General features: G+C 48.7%; 1 protein-coding gene across 1 annotated transcript in view; it reads right to left on the bottom strand.

The window, feature by feature from the left end:
* NDST1 (N-deacetylase and N-sulfotransferase 1) overlaps positions 1-12,615 on the bottom strand; it is a 475,690-nt gene that overhangs the window by 178,593 nt on the left and 284,482 nt on the right. The gene's annotated exons all lie outside the window — the stretch shown is intronic.

Raw genomic sequence — 12,615 nt, 5'->3', positions numbered from 1 at the left:
AAGCTTGTGAATTCATTGAAAATTCTTTTTTTGAACCAAAGCTGTACTTGAAACTAAAACAATAGTTCATCATGTTAAATGGCTAAAACAGAGGATATTTTATAAGCATATTTCTCCCTGTGTTACAATTTACGCTAAATAGGATTAGGTGAATATTATCTTGTACATAAGGTGTTTTATTAGTAAGCCTATGACGAAATAAATGTATGATGTATGATGTCTTGTTAGAGCGGTTTTATCACAGAGTTGGAATGAAATAAGTTTTTTTCTGTTTACCAATAGAATGTGCTAACAAACTCTAATCTAGTTCAGTAATAATCATGTGAGATTAATTTTAATGAATTTTTTTATAGTAATTTTATGCTATAATTATGTCTTACAGAGCTTTTTGATGGTTAATGTCCTGAAGAAGACATATTGTATATGTCGAAACGCGTTGACTGGAGACCATTTAACTTTCATTTTATCTGTTTTGTGAATACATTTGTATCAATTTTTTATCAATTGTGATTACTGTGTTGAATTTTTATCTCTCTTTTTATCAAATTAAAATACAAATAATTTTTCCCACTGAACTAGTTTGTTTGTTTAATCTATTGTGTATTCTCCTTAGTTTATGCCTGGGATTGTTTTTCTCACACATTGTTTACCCTGTCCCAGGATATCTATCCTTATCAGGGGGTCCTTGCTACCTACAATATGGAATGGTTACCACTACATGCTTCGGCGCCGAAGGTTTCGTTCGGCACCAGTATGGGGACGACTCGAGCCCGAACCAGAAGGTTTTTCTTTGTGCTTCAGCGCTGTGCCAGAGTGCGAGGCACACAAAACCTTTTGTCGGTACCAAACTTGGCCCGAGGGGAGAGGAGGGACCTGAGCCTGCTTCGGACACTGAGATGTGTGTTTCCTCTACGTCGACTTCCTGTGCGTGTGATTCCTCGTAATCTGATTTCTATCCGAAGAGATCCAGTGCAGAGCCGCCTTGCTGATGCATTTCGTGACGTCGAGCCAAACGGTCACAAAGCGTCTTTTTCGATCGGCACGGGTCCCAGTGTTTTTCATCGTCTTCCTGGGATAGACAGAGGTTGCACAATTAGTGCAGGTCGGTGAACGGAAACTTAGCGCGACACCCGGGACAGAGCTTGAATGGAGTCCGTTCCATAGACTGCTGGCGAGCCCGGTGCAGGTAGGCTCAACGGTCCTCCACGAGTCTTCGGATCGTAGGTCTTTGCCGAAATGATATGGGGAGAATGGGAAATGCGATTGAGAAGCAATACCGTTGAGGGTAGTGGATTGTGCGTCAGAGGGAACCCGAGAAACGGTGCCGCACCGGAGCGCAGCAATTCACATCTGAAACAGATGGCAGAAAAAAACAATCCAACAATAAAGTCGATGTCCATGTGCACTACCACCGAAAGAAGTTGTCACCTACCTTGTGACTGGAACAGACTTCTACAAACAAAAACAAATGGCTAACACCCGGACCCAACACTAGATGGCGGGCTATGCACAGCATGTGTTCTGCAGCTCAAATTGCCTTGAACACGTCAGTCGAAGAGCCAGGTCTTGATTGTCTTGCTGAGGATGTTCAGGGAGGGGGCTCGTCTGATTGGGAGCACCTTCCAGGTCTTGGCTGCGATGTAGGAGAAGGCTCTTCCACCTGTTCTGGTTTTGCGGATTTGTGGGGATTCGAGGGTGAGGTCTGGGGATCGGAGCTTTCTCTTCAGTACGTGGAAGGAGATTCTCTCGTTGAGGTAAGTCGCTTCTCAACAGGGAGCCAGTGGAGGTTACATAGGTGTTGGGTGATGTGTTCGTGTTGAGGGATGCAGAGGACGAGTGGCTGCAGTGTTTTGTATGGTCTGGAATTTGTGGAGCAGCAACTTGTTGATCCCGGCGTAGAGGGCGTTACCGTAGTCCAGTCTTCAGGTTATGAGTGCGTGGGTGATGGTTTTCCTTGATTCGGGAGCGGGTATCCATTTTAAGGTCTTTCAGAGCATGCAGAGGGTGTTGAAACAGCTGGAGGTGAGGGCGTTGACCTGTCGGGTCATGGAGAAGGAGGAGTCCAGTACGATGCAGAGGTTTCAGGCATAGTCCGACCGGGTGGGAGGGCTGTTGAGGGCAGTTGGCCACCAGGTGTTGTCCCATGCGGAGGGGGAGGGTCCGAAGACGAAGACCTCTGTCTTCTTTGAGTTGAATATCACAGACAGGAGCTGTGGCTTCTCGTTTGATTGGATATTGTGGTTGTGGCTGTAGCATAGACCATAGTGGGATCTCATGTGCCAGGGAATATTTATCCCAGCCCACTTGTTTATGGTACACTGCCAGGGCAAGGGCCAGAGCTCACTCAGCTGCAAAAGCCTTTGCATGTTCCTCAGGGACATAACACGAAAATCTCAGAAGTATCACGTCTTCCCCTTTGGGAGCAGCTAGTACAAACTGTGGTGGCCAATCTGCCTCTGCTAACAAAATGTCATATGAAGAGGTTAGATTTTCCCAGAAAACGGCTGTTATTGTACGCTGTACATCACCTTCAATTTGGAAAACTATTCCATAGAGTCTATCCGAGGGGGGTCCAAATCGTGTATCTGCTGTCTCTACTGTAATGCAAATGCTACTTACCAGTATGCATCTGTTCTTGGCATGTAGGGCTGCTTACATTCATATCTGTGCATAGATCGCCGCCTAGTGTTGGGTCCGGATGATTGCACATTGTTGTCCTGGAAGAGTCTTCGAAGTATCACAAGATAGGTGGCTCCTCCCCTGGACTACAGTGCGCATGGGCATCGCCTCCATCCCCAGATTGTTTTTAGCCATTGTGGCCGAGATGGAGTGAACTATGTGAGTGATGACCATGCTATGAGCATATACATGAATACTGCAGCTGCTACAGGCGCCGGGGAGGAGGGCGGGCGATATGAATGTCAGCAGCCCTACATGCCAAGAACAGATGCATACTGGTAAGTAGCATTTGCAGTTCGAGGCATGTGGGCTGCTGAATTCATATCTGTGCATAGAATACATAGCAGTCCTCCTATTATTGGCGGCCGCCCGTGCCAGCTGCAGCAGTTTGGAAAAGTGTTTTGAGAACAGCCTGACCAACAGCTGCCTGCTGTTTAGAGTGCACGTCTACACAGTAATGTTTAGTAAATGTATGTGTGGTAGACCATGTGGCTGCTCTACATATATCCTCTAAGGGAATGTTCCCAAGGAAAGCCATAGAGGCCCCCAACTTTCTGGTGGAGTGGGCTCTTGGTGGAATCGTAAGAGTGCGTTTAGCCTTAGCGTAACAGATCTGAATACATTTCACGATCCACCTAGCGATACCAGCTTTGGAAATAGCGTTACCCTTGTGGTGTGATGCAAAGGCAACGAAAAGCTGCTTAGTCTTTCGAAAATCCTTTGTCCTGTCAATGTAGTACATTAGGGCTCTTTTAACGTCAAGGGTGTGGAGCATCCGCTCCGCCAGCGACTCTGGGTTTTGAAAGAACACTGGCAACTCAATTGTCTGGTTTATGTGGAATTGAGATACAACCTTGGGTAGAAATTTAGGGTTAGTGCGGAGCACCACCCTGTTAGCATGGACTTGGAAAAAAGGTTCTTAGATGGTGAGGGCCTGCAACTCGCTAACCCTCCGTAGCGATGTAATTGCTACTAAGAAAGCCACTTTCCAAGTCAGAAACTGAAGCTCGCAAGAGTGTAGTGGCTCGAAAGGAGGACCCATCAGCCTTGTAAGAACCACATTGAGGTTCCATTCTGGAGCTGGTGGTGTCCGTGGTGGAATGACCCTTTTGAGTCCTTCCAGAAATGCCTTGATAGCAGGAACCTTGAAAAGTGATAGGTGTTGCCTATTCTGGAGGTATGCGGCCATCGCAGACAGGTGAATGCGGATGGAAGAATACGCCAAATTGCATTGGTACAGATGGAACAGGTAACATATGATGTTCTGAATGGAAGCATCCAGCGGGTTAATGTCGTGGTTTGCAGAATAAATGACAAACCGCTTCCATTTAGCCGCATAACATGCTCTAGTAGTGGGCTTTCTTGCCTCCCGAATGATGTCCATGCAATCGGGGGGAAGATTGAGGTAGCCAAACTCTAGGACTTCAGGAGCCAGATCGCCAGGTTGAGCTGTTGCGGATCTGGGTGCTGAATGTCGCCATGGCTCTGCGTCAGAAGGCTGGGTGTGAGATGAAACCTTTGATGCGGTACCACGGAAAGTTCCAGAAACGTGGTGTACCATGGTTGGCGAGCCCACGTTGGAGCAACCAGGATGAGAGTCATCGAGTGCTGCCTGAGCTTGCGCGCCACCAGCGGTATCAGAGGTGCTGGGGGAAAAGCGTACGCAAATCTGCCTGACCAGTTCATCCATATCGCATTGCCCTGCGATTGCGGGTGTGGGAACCTGGCGGCGAAGCTTTGGCATTTTGCGTTCTCCCTTGTGGCGAACAGGTCTATCTCTGGATGACCCCACCTTTGGAAGTACGGTTGGAGTACTGATGGATGTATCTCCCACTCGTGCATTTGGTGGCTGTGCCTGCTGAGCAGGTCCGCCATCTGATTGTCTTTGCCTGGGAGATGTTCTGCCATCAGGAAAATGTTCCTTTGAATGGCCCACTTCCACATGCTCTGAGCCAGATGAGACAGCTGCGGAGAGTGTGTGCCCCCCTGTTTTTGAATGTAGTACATGGCCGTCATGTTGTCCGTCCGGATCAACACAACCTTGTTGCACAGATGTACTTTGAATGCCTTTAAGGCCATGAAGATCGCCATCAGTTCCAATACATTGATGTGCATCTTCCTTTGCTGTAGTGTCCACAGTCCCTGCACTGTGTAGTGGAGTACATGCGCTCCCCATCCCTGGAGAGAAGCGTCCGTCGTCAGGATAATCTGTGGCACAGGCTCTTGGAACGGTCGGCCCTTGCAAAGGTTTTGTGGATTCCACCAATGCAGAGAGTTGTACGCCCGACCGCTCACCAACACTAGGTCTGTTAGCTGCCCGTGAGCCTGAGTCCACTGACGTGCTAGGCACTCCTGGAGCGGACGCATATGTAACCTCGCGTGCGGGACAATGGAGATGCAGGAGGCCATCATGCCTATCAACTGCATGAACACCTTCGCCGGAAGCGAGTGCTGAGGTCTGAATCGTTGGATCAGCGTCTGAATACTGGCGACTCTCACTGAATTTGGCTGCGCAGTGGCTGCCAGAGTGTTTATTGTCGCGCCCAGATACTGCCGTATGTGGGCGGGCTGGAGATGGGATTTTGGGTAATTCAGTGAGAATCCCAGATTGTGCAGGAGATGAATGGTGCGGGACACGTGGTCGGCGCACTGTTGTTCCGACTTTGCCTGAATGAGCCAGTCGTCCTGATAGGGGTAGACGTGGATGTTTCGACGTCTTAGATGCGCCGCCACAGTCGCCAGGCACTTTGTAAAGACCCTGGGCGCTGTGGTGACCCCGAAAGGCAGAACCCTGAACTGGTAGTGCTGGTCTTGAATTGTGAACCTGAGGTACTTCCTGTGTGAAGGATGCAGGGGAATGTGAAAGTATGCATCCTTGAGATCCAGAGTAGCCAGGAAGTCCCCCTGCCGAAGCAGAGGGAGAACCTGCTGCAACGTGAGCATATGGAAATGTTCTGACAGAATGTACCAGTTGAGGGGCCTGAGGTCCAGGATGGGCCTGAGGGATCCGTCCTTTTTGGGGATTAGAAAGTACAGAGAGTAAACCCCTGTTCCCCTTTCTTGCAGTGGAACGAGCTCTATTGCCCCTTTTTGCAGCATGACTTGGACCTCCTGCTGCAACAAGTGCAAGTGCTCGCCGGACATAGGACCGGTTCTTGGAGGTATGTTTGGAGGAGTGGAAGTGAGTTCCAGACAGTAACCGTATTGGATAAGAGATTCGACCCACCTGTCCGTGGTGATGGATCTCCACGCGGGCAGGAACTGCTGGAGTCTCCCCCCGACTGGTGTTGTGTGGTCGGGGGGCAGTGACAAGGCGTCACTGTTTGTTGGCGGTGGAGGACCTGGAGCTGTTATTTCCACGTCCTCTGCCTTTGACGTTGTTGCCCCGGTAACCACCTCTACCCTTGTTGGTGTATGAGGTCTGGGTGTTGCTTTTATAGTATTGCGTGGATTGTGATGCCTGACCCCTTGAGGTGCCTCTGTTATTGGAGCGGCGAAAGGAACTACCCCGAAACTGCTGGGACTGTAGGGCCCCCATAGACTTAGCAGTGTCAGTGTCTTTTTTCATCTTTTCAAGGGTTGCATCCACTTCTGGCCCAAACAGGTGGTCTGGATTAACTGTTTGGTTTAAGATGGTTGTCTGTATGTCTGGTTTAAAGCCTGATATCCTAAGCCATGCATGCCTACGCAGTAGCACGCTAGTGTTTATAGCTCTGGAGGCGGTATCAGCCACGTCCAGAGCGCACTTAATGGAAGCGTTGGTGATAAGCTTCCCCTCCTGAATTAACATTTTAGCTCCCTCTTTGTACTGATCAGGTAAGTGCTGTAGAAGGGTCTCTAGGGTGTCATAGTGTGCCCTATCGTAGCGTGCAAGTAGGGCTTGCGTGTTTGAGATGCTCCAAATATTAGCTGCCTGCGCAGCAATACGTTTTCCTGAGGCTTCAAAGATTTTCGATTCTTTGTCTGGGGGAGGAGCATCACCCGTGGTCTGCGAGTTTGCCCGCTTGCGTGCGTTGGATACAACCAAAGAGTCCAGTGGCAAGTGTCCTCTGATGTACGTTGGATCAGTGGGCGCTGCCTTGTATTTTTTGTCAATACGAGGATTGATGACTCGCGCCCGGGTGGGCTCCCTGAAAACCTCTGGCGCGTGCTTTAGCACTCCTTTGAGCATTGGCAATGTCTTGACAGTCTTTTCAGCCACCGAGAAAGTGTCAAAAAGAAAATTGACATCCACTGGGTCCGCATGGAGGTCGACATCGTGATTGGCCGCAGCTCTCTCAATTAGAGCGTTGAAGGCTGCAGAGTCCTCTGTCTGAGAAGTCTTCGCAGCAAAAAGCTGCGGCTCGTGCCCTGACTGAGGGTCCTCAGGGTCGCCTCCAGCAGACCATGGCTCATTGACCTCCTCTGGATCGGAGTACGCTGGATGATTGTACTCCTCCTCCTCGTCTCCGTCACCTTCCCCAGCGTTAGAGTGAGTGGGTGAGAGTTCCAGACCTTGTGGAGATGCAGGCTCCATAGGGGCAGAAGTACCCGCAGAGTCCAACTTCTTTTTGAGTGGAATACGAAAATGTTCCAACACTGGCTCTGGCGTGATCTTCCTTTTAAGGAGAGAGAGCTTGCCTGTGTTGGCGTCGATGACAACCTCTCGACGCTTTTCGTCCGCGAGTGGCTGGAGCCGAGGCTTCGGCACCACCAAAGATGCTTTAGGCGTGGACACCAGCTTCAAGGGCACCCCAGCCCCATGTTTCGGAGCGAAAGCCTTCGGCGTCGTCTTTGGCGGCAGCGTGAAGTGGATCGGCGCCTGCGCCTTTGCCGGCTTCTGTGGAGGCTTCGGCGCCACATCCTACGGTTCGGGAGCCACTGCTTCCTTCCGAATACGTTGAAGGGACTCCGTGACCTTCTTGGTAAGGGACGGTGAGGGCTGGACCGGCTTGAGCGAGTCGTCCGAGTCCGGAGTCGGGTCGGCGATCAAAGGCACGGTCTTCGGAGCCGACACATCACCGCCCTTGGCTTTGTCGACCGGGATCGGCGTAGCCAGAGCTTTGGGGTCGTCCTGACGCTTCTTCGAGACTTTTTTAGGGTCATCGACTTTCTTGGCGTCGACGCGGCTCTTCAGAGCGTCGACCATCTTCGGCGCCGACGCAGCCGCGTCGGGCGTCTTCGCCTTCGGCTTCAACACCGGGGTCTTCGGGTCGGCCATTTTGGCGTGGCTCTTGATCTCGGCGGCCATTTTGGACTTCTTCGGCGCCGAGGCCTCTGGAGCCTTTGGTCCCACCAGTGCGCCTTTCACTTTCGGTTTCGATACGGATGGTGCGGACCCCGATGGCTTCACTTTCGGTTTCTGTACCGGGAGTGGCGCATCACTAATGTCCGTGGCTGGGCCCGGAGGCGGGGCCGTGGGACGAGTATTGAGGTCTTGGGTAAGGCCCGAAGGCGATCCCTCGACCTGGGCCTTATGCTGGGGTTCGGCCCTAGAGTCAATATGAGGATGCTCTTCTTCCGAGCTATCCTCCACGGTGGCAATGGCCCCGTCGTCGTCCCCTACCTCCTCGACGACTTCCTCGAACTCTTCATCTCCCGCGTCGTAGTTCTCATCGTCCGACGCTGGGTCAGAGTCCGAAACTTGTAGGACGGTGTCGTCTTCGTCTTCTTCAAAGATGTTGGCTGGAGGGGGTGCCGATAACTGGGCCTGCAGTCTCGCGGCCCGACGTAGCTTGAGAGTCTTCTTCGACCGGAACTTGGAGCAGGCCATACACCTGGCCTTGTCGTGGTCCGGCGACAAGCATCTGTTGCACACTGGGTGCACATCGAGGTGTGAATACTTAGAGGCACACACCGGGCACCTCTTAAACGGAGTTCGTTCCATGTTGAAGTAGTCTGGAGCGTCGTGTAGGCCCGTCCGCGCCGACAGCACGCGGAAGGGCAGCAAGTGTTCGGAGCCGATGAATAAACCAACCCGAACGATGGACAATACCGACGCGAGTCCTAAAGACCTTTTGGTCTCAAGTCAAACAAGTTAAACAACTATCGATTCCGACAGAGGGAACCGAAGCACATCCGAACCCAATGGCGGAAAAAAACAATCTGGGGATGGAGGCGATGCCCATGCGCACTGTAGTCCAGGGGAGGAGCCACCTATCTCGTGATACTTCGAAGACTCTTCCAGGACAACAATGTGCAATCATCCGGACCAAACACTAGGCGGCGATCTATGCACAGATATGAATTCAGCAGCCCACATGCCTCGAACTAAAAGTATCAGTTGTGGTCACCTCCAGAAAGGGACGCAGTGCGCTGTCGAGCAGAGTCACTGCCCAAGTCCAATCTAGAAGACATATTCTCACCGTCTGAGGCATACTTTGCTGATAAAGCAGCAACCTTCTTCCGAAACAGTAGTCTAAATCGAGGCAGGTCCTCTTGTTTGGCTTTAAAGTCAAACTGTTGAGGTAGATCTCATCCCTGTTTAGTGGGCTGACTTTTGCCACGATCCAGACGTTCTCCACCACAGACTTGTGAACCTAATGTGTCATGTAAAGAACGAGAAGAGCGCTGATCAGGGACTTGAAATCTATTGGGGATCTTAATTTTCGTGTGGTTGCGCAAGTCATAAGTATGCTCAGAAGATTCAAGTGTCGGTAAACAAGCATGCGAACCCAGTTTCTACTGTTGCTGCCCCAGTTTTTTATTTCCCCAGTTCCTTTTATGAAAGAACGGGCGCCCACCTTTATCAGCCTGGGCCTTTTGTTGAGTTTGAATGTGTGGGTGAGTAAAAGGTTTGACTCCCAGACTATTGTGCCCCATGGTTTTATAAGCTTTAGCAATAATCTTAGGCAATTCGCGTTGCTTGTTTGCGTCTGCCACAGCCTCCAAGCGTTGTGCCACTTGCAAGCTCACAGCATCACCTTTAACATTTGCAAGGATCATATCACAAACAATCTCAAACACCCCCACCAGTCTCATTCCCAACTCAAGGGCCACTTCGGCCCCAAGTTCATCCTGAACACGTTTGATCACCGATAGGAGAACGGTCATTGAGGGGGTGCTGAAACACATTGAATGTAGTGCTGCAAACACTTTACCTCAAGTGTTACAATCAGCTAATTCGGGAACCAATTTTTTCGTTAGACATACTGTCAAAATCCTGTGTTTCTCCACGGGTGTAGTGTTAGGAAAGACCACTTTGAGTGGTCTACATTTCTCTGCAAACCAATAAGGAAGTTCATCTATATTTTGGGAACACTTGCCCATCACAGAATTAACCATCAAGGGACTGATGGTCACACCACCAGGTGCAGGTGGTTGAGCAGCAGCGCCAGGTGGTCCAACCTGGAAGTTGCGCAACATGTATTGAATAACAGCTCGACGTATACGTATTAATGAAGAGTGTAATACGCGCAAGGCTGCAACTGCAGCAGTGAGATATGTTGGGTGTGGGGTGTACGCAGCCTAACTATGCGCAGGAACTATGCACAGAACTATGCGCAGGAAAACAGGACCTCAGTGTATAGGGGTTGTACTTGCTACAACCTAAGTGCCCAAAATCCCCAAAACAGACTATAGTGTCTCATTAGTTCTCCGACAAACACGAAGCTACAAATGATTTGACAACCCAGAATATAAAACTCCAGACTCTCTGGGGAATCGCGGTAGCAAGACATACCCTTTCGCTTTTTCACTTGTACTTGTTCACAATAAGGATTGTCAGAGTCACTGTATAGTTCAAAATGTTTATTTTAACTATCGTGCTCTACAATGCAGTCACTACCAGCAGCAAAATGTATAAACTTAACAAAGTTAGCATTGTTACAATACCATAGAATATGAAGGGGGTTGTCATCATATATAGACAATGGAAAAGGGACTACAAAGCCTAACCACCCTCACCTTCATAAGTTTAGGTTTATTATATAAAGGAAGATCTCTCGGCTTTGTCAGCAGACCCCATACCTTAGAGCCTTGATGAAAGCTGTACGTCATAGAAACAGCATAGCTCTTCTCCAAGGAAAGGTTTCCCTCCAAGTGTGTGTGAACAACATGCATCCCCGTAATATCAAAGCACGAGTTTCCAGCAGTGTAGCTGTGTAACATGTTTTGTCTAGGTGCTAGGAACTGACCAGAAAAGAATAACAAGTGGCCTGTTTATTGACCTTGCACATTGTGTTCAGACTAAAATCCAGGAATAGCAAAGAGTGCAGAAAGCAGACAGTTCTCATGTGAAAGGCACAAACCAACAGAGTCTTGAAAAACAATGTTATGTAGTAACATGAGCAAAAGCAGCATCATGGCAGCAGAGCTCATGCTAACTTACCAATTTAGAGAATGACCCTAATAGCCAAACAGTAGATACTTTCTTTGTCGTCACATTTGCCTTTGGTTTGTTGAGCAAATGCTTTTCTGCTAGTAAATATGGCACATTCGAATTGTCTGTACAATCTAGTTAGTGATAGTTTTCTTGGTTACACCTGACCATAGGTCATGTATTGAGTGCTGTGTGAGGCATCAATGTGTTTTCCTGATTTCCTGAGCAACCTGTAAGTAATACATGACAGCTGTTCTGACATCTAGTGTGTATGTAAAGCCCTTTCCGCAGCATTGGATGGCTTTTAGAAAAAGACTGGTAAGTTGAAGGTTTGGATCAGGTGAAATGAACTACACAATAATTGTAGGTGTGTTCTCATTACCACTTTGTGTTTAAGTATGGTTTCCTGTACTGTCAGTGCTTGTAGCTCGCTCACCATTCTTAGTGACATGATGGTGAATAAGCATACAGTCTTCAGCGTAAGGTGTTGGGAGCATGGCTTTGTGAAAGGGTTCAAAAGGTGCCTTCATTAACATAGCTAAGTTTGAAGTTCCACTGCGAAGGAGGTGTCCACAAGCAGGGAAGATGCTAGTCGCTCCCTCCATGAATCTTTTGGTCAGTGGAATATAAAGAAAACCTGCTCAGAGCGTAACCCTTTCAGATAAGCTTCTATAGCCGATCAATTTACCCTTAGTGGAGCACAGGAGAATTTGCACTTTGTCAGGTGTGTAAGGTATTGGACTATGACAGTGTCTTGACCAAGTATTTTTTAAACAAAACGGAGCCTGGTATTCGTTAAGCTCAAAAATAATGTGCAACAACTGGTGCACACTCCCCTTGTCAATAATGGGTTGAGGAGCTGTGTTTAACTGTTTAAAAAGATCTCAATGTTCCGCCTTCTACATGTCTCCGAGCATATTTCATACTACACTCCAGAGAATAGCTTTTGAGGGCTGGGCCTTGCACCAGCTTGTGTTTAGCAACTGGGCCTTGGCACCGAGCAATGAACTGGCAGGCATGAAATTACTGACTGGCCATGAGAAATAAATCACACACACTTCTTGGATAGCTCCTGCAGGCAACAAAGAAGTAAATAAAACGTGGAAGATGGCACTAGGCTGAAGGAATATAAAGACCCATAGTACACCACTACGGGTGCAAGACTTGGAAAGACTGGATCTTATAGGTATTTCTACATTGGGAGATATCTTAGCATATGAGGCCCGAAATAATTACATAAAATATGGGGCCATGGTGAAAGCAATTTGACCTGAAGGATGAACCAGAGGAGGATCCCACAAGGCAAATGGAAAGGCAGAACAGGTAGATGGGACAAGCTGGATTTGCAGAACTAATGCCTGCATTGTGAAATGTGTGGTAACATAATTACCATAGGGCATGGGGGGAGGTTCAAGATCAGATTCCATGTACTCAAATAACATCCATCTTGTTTACACTCTATTGTTTCAAATATCCCTGTTTTAAAAAAAAAATCAATAGACATTAAAAAAACAATTATGTGCTGCATACCCCAAACTACTAAACTACCACTGTGTAACCCCACAGCACACATTATGGATTAAAGTAGTGTATCGCCGCGCTTACGTAGTGAGCTAAGAAAGTGTAATCAAATCCAA

This window comes from Lissotriton vulgaris, chromosome 7, assembly GCF_964263255.1.
Source record: "Lissotriton vulgaris chromosome 7, aLisVul1.2, whole genome shotgun sequence".
NCBI lineage: Eukaryota > Metazoa > Chordata > Amphibia > Caudata > Salamandridae > Lissotriton > Lissotriton vulgaris.
The sequence above is the reverse complement of the archived record's forward strand: the minus strand, read 5'-3'. Positions and strand labels throughout refer to the sequence as shown.